A 4840-nucleotide genomic window follows, 5' to 3' on the forward strand; every position below is an offset into this window, starting at 1 on the left:
TCATCTTGAAGTTGTGAAGAATTTGAAGATTAAAGCTGAAGCCAAGCTCCAAATGAAGATTGACAAGAAAAGCCAGCTACATTTTTAGGGGGAGTTTTTTGGGTCAAAGAAAAGAAAGCTATAAACCAAGGGGGAGATTGTTGGGTCTAAAATTTGTTTTATACTTTACTTTTCTAGGCTTGAATAGGTTTTTGGTCTTGTAAGTATGTGTGTGGGTGTTTGCGGCTGTATAGGTGTTCACGGCCGTGAACGTGTTTGCAGTTTGTGTCCCCTATATATAGTGTGTCAGACCTGTCAGAGAGAGAGAGAGAGAGAGAGAGAGAGAGAGAGAGAAAGAGAACAATAGTTCACGACCAAGTGTGTGTGTTTTAGAGAGAGAAAGTGAGAGAACTTGTGTGTATGTGTGTGTGAGTGTGTGTGAATCTTGTGTTGGAACATCATTCTAATCATATAAACATTGAAGATTCATTAAGTTCATCTTATTCATCTTCTCCTTCTTCTCTATTTGATCTTGCATCATCCACTTGATTGGGATTCCGCACCATCAAGTGGATCTGATTGATACATCAAGCAAAATTTGGGACTTACAGTCAACGACATAGCCGACTACTTCAACATCCCTAATGTGCCTCGCGAGACTGTCTTGCTTCGTATACTACCAGTTACATTTAAGGGAGCCGTGAAAGATTGGCTGAAATTACTCCCTCCAGTATCGATCACCACATGGGCTAAAATGCGTGAAGAATTCATAGATCAATTTTTCCCTCCCTCCAAAATAGCAAAATTGAAGAAGGCAATTGCAAACTTTGAACAACAAGCGGGAGAGTCACTTTATGAAGTGTGGGAAAGGTACAAGGGCTTGTTAAGGAATTGCCCCCACCATGATCTTAACATTCAACAAGAGGTCTCCATTTTCTATGATGGAGTGAACGTGACGATTAGGCAACTCCTTGATTCCCAAGTACCACTCACGAAGAAAAATCTCGGTGTTATAAAGGAGCTAATTGAAGAATTCTCTAAGCATTCTAGAGAATACCATAATCCATGGAACGACTTAGCTCGAGGGATGGTGAACTCAGTCAATGATAGTATGGCAGCCGTGATGGCTAAATTGGAAAGTATGGACCGAAGAATGACAAAGATGGATCAATCCATCCATGCCATCCGGGTGGGATGTGAAAACTATAACGGGCCTCACCTTACTAAAGATTGTGATCTAGACGAACATGGGAACCAGAAAGTGCAAGTATGTTACTCAAGTGGCGATATATATGACGAGGATTGGCGAAAAACGAAAAAAATAGTGGCTACCATATGACGAGTACAAGAAGGCAAAGGAGGAGAATTATAGGCTAAAAACTAGAGATTTCTATCAAAAGGAGGAGTCGGTGCAAGAAAAGAAAATGGATCTTGAAGACCTGCTAAAGCAATTTGTAGCCGCATCCGACAAAATAAACTATGATACCGAAGCAGCAATAAGGGAACAACAAGAAATGATGAGAAATCAACAAGCCTCTATTCTCAACAACGAAAAACAGCTAGGCCAAGTTGCACTACAAATCAATCAAAGAGCACCGGGTGAACTTCCAAGCAATACCGAGAAAAATCCGAGGGGCGCTCAAATCAACATTGTAACGACTAGAAGTTGGAAGATAATTACCCCTCTGACACCTATAATGAATGAGAATACAAAAGAAGTGCATGAGGAGCAGAATGAAGACCCGAAATCCCAAACAGTTGACGCGACTCGTCGAGGCAGGGATAAGGACTGGACGAGTCCACAGTCTGAACAGAAAAATGATCCCCCTTTGAAACCTTACCAACCTTCATTTCTATTTCCAAGCCGGGCTAGACAAGAGAAGCAGAATGAAGACTATCAAAAGTTTCTGGAACACACGAAAGCCCTCCAAATCAATATTCCTTTCATCGAAGCGGTTGCACAAATGCCCAAGTACGCAAAGTTATTAAAGTAGCTACTCACTAATCGAAAGAATTTGGAAGAGGTGTCCAAGGCGGTGCTTAATGAGAATTGTTTGGCCGCAATGTGTAACAAATTACCAAAGAAGATGGGGGACCCAGGTAGCTTAAATTTGCCATGCCAATTCGGGAACCTAGCTACTAGTTATGCATTAGCGGATTCGGGGGCGAGTGTTAATCTCATGCCATACTCTTTCTTCAAGAAGTTGAACCTTCCGGAGCCAAAACCAATCCTATTGGCAATTCATTTAGCAAATAAGATGGTGACATGTCCAAGGGGAATATGCGAGGACTTATGTCAAAGTTGATAAATTTGTATTCCCCGCGGACTTCATAGTGATAGACATGGAAGAGGACCACCAAGTGTCGATTATTCTTGGAAGACCTTTCCTAAACACCGCAAGTGCCATAGTAGACATAAGAGAATCCAAGCTTACCTTTCGGGTGGGAGATGAGTCAGTTACATTTGGAGTTGATCGAGCCATGAAGCATTCCAAGTGTAGTGATGACACGACATTTTCGGTGGACACTTTGGAAGAACTAATGGAAGAATGGAAAGAGGACCACCCAAACGAACCCGCCTTTGCCCTTAAAGAAAATTTTGATGCTGAAAAAGACTTAAAGGAGATAGAAAAACTGCTAGAAGAAGCTGAATATGAATAAATAATCAGAAATGCAGAAAGGTCGACTCGCCGAGTCGCAGACACTGACTCGATGAGTCCGCTTCAAAAATTGCGATCAGACGGGGATTTTGGCATGGACTCGACGAGTCCCCTCTCTGGACTCGACGTGTTCAGTGTACAAAATACGAAATTAGAGCTGAAAACTTTGCCTGAACATTTAGAATACGCATTTCTCGAAGAAGGTGAACAAAAGCCTGTTATCATTGCTTCCGATCTCACCAAAGCTGAAAAAGAAGAGTTAGTCCAATTTTTAAAGAAAAGGAAGAATGCCATCGCATGGAAAATTACCGATATAAAAAGAATAAGTCCTTCATATTGCTCCCATAAGATAATCCTTGAAGAAGGTGCATAGCCGGTAGTACAACACCAAAGGCGTTTAAACCCGAACATGCAAAAGGTGGTCAAGAAAGAAGTTGTCAAGCTCTTATATGCGGGGATAATCTACTCCATTTCCGATAGACCATGGGTTAGTCCCGTTCAAGTAGTGCCAAAGAAAGGAGGGATGACGGTCGTCACAAACGAGAAGAACGAGCTTATACCTACACGAACGGTAATCGATTGTCGGGTGTGCATCGATTATCGAAAGCTAAACGATACCACTTGCAAAGACCACTTTCCTCTCCCTTTTATTGATCAAATGCTTGAGCGTTTATCGGGCCATAGCTATTATTGTTTTTTAGATGAGTTTTCATGCTCTTTTCAAATCTCCATAGACCCAATTGATCAAGAGAATACCACTTTTACTTGTCCAAGTGGAACATTTGCCTATCGACGCATGCCCTTTGGGTTATGCAATGCGTCGGCGACCTTCCAAATATGCATGACGGCGATATTCCATGACATGGTGGAAAAATTCATGGATGATTTTTCTATTTTTGGCTCTTATTTTCATGATTGTCTTACTAACCTCGACTTGAAGCTTGCTAGGTGTGAAAAGACCAATTTAGTATTGAATTGGGAGAAATGCCACTTTATGGTGAAAGAAGGCATTGTATTAGGCCATAAAGTATCCAAGGCGGGGATTGAGGTGGATCGGACGAAAATTGACACAATTGCTAAATTACCCCCACCAACTAATGTAAAGGGCTTTAGGAGTTTTCTAGGTCACGCAGGTTTTTACCGCCGCTTTATTAAAGATTTTTAAAAAATTACTAGACCTTTAACTCAACTACTTTTGAAAGATGCACCTTTTAATTTTTACAAAGAATGTTTAGCTTCTTTTGAAATTTTGAAAGAAAAATTAACTAATGCCCCGATCATTATTGTCCCGAATTGGAACTTACCGTTTGAAATAATGTGTGATGCAATCGACTTTGCCTTAGGAGTTGTACTTGGCCAAAGGGTTGACAAGCACTTTCAACCCATTTACTATGCCAGCAAGACCCTTAATCCCACCCAAGAAAATTACATCACAACGAAAAAAAATTATTAGCCGTGGTGTATGCCTTTGACAAATTTTGTCGCTATTTAATTTTGTCTAAAACTACTGTCTTTACTGACCATTCTGCTATTAAGTACTTGTTTGCCAAGCAGGATGCGAAGCCAAGGTTGATCCGACGGGTGCTGCTACTCTAAGAATTTGACATATAGATCAAGGACAAAAAGGGGGTGGAAAATGTAGCCTCTGACCATCTTTCCAGATTAGAAAATTCGGCAAGGGAAGAAATAGATGAGAAAGGTATTGAAGATAGCTTCCCGAAAGAGTACTTGATGGTGATTATGGGGGGAGAACCGTGGTATGCTGATATTGCAAATTTCTTGGCTGGAGACTTTCTTCCAAAAGGAACTCATCAACAAAAGAAGAAGCTCTTCTCATAAATTAAATATTATTTTTGGGATGAGCCTTATCTTTTTAGGAGTTGTGCGGATGGGATTATTAGAAGATGTGTATTTGGAAAGGAAATCCATGACATTCTAGAGCATTGCCACAATGGGCCGGCAAGAGGACATCATGGTGTACAATTCACTGCTAAGAAGGTATTTGATGTGGGGCTCTATTGGCCTACTATCTTCAAGGATGCTGCTACATACGTAAGGGAATGTGATGCTTGCCAAAGAACGGGTAATATATCGGCAAGGAATGAAATGCCTCAAAGGAGTATTCAAGTTTGTGAAGTCTTTGATGTTTGGGGTGTGGATTTCATGGGACCATTTCCTTTATCCAAAGGCAATAAATACAT

At 40.9% G+C, this 4840-nt stretch overlaps 1 non-coding gene across 1 annotated transcript; it reads right to left on the bottom strand.

Annotated features, from left to right (window-relative positions):
- Nucleotides 1-781: 781 nt before the first annotated feature.
- On the bottom strand, nt 782-888 carry LOC145134992 (small nucleolar RNA R71). Its single transcript, XR_013719473.1, has one exon. It is a non-coding gene; the product is annotated as a small nucleolar RNA R71 (small nucleolar RNA).
- Nucleotides 889-4840: the final 3952 nt, after the last annotated feature.

Source organism: Lactuca virosa, chromosome 8, assembly GCF_052849685.1.
Source record: "Lactuca virosa cultivar CGN04683 chromosome 8, Lactuca_virosa_CGN04683_v6, whole genome shotgun sequence".
NCBI classification, from domain to species: Eukaryota; Viridiplantae; Streptophyta; class Magnoliopsida; order Asterales; family Asteraceae; genus Lactuca; species Lactuca virosa.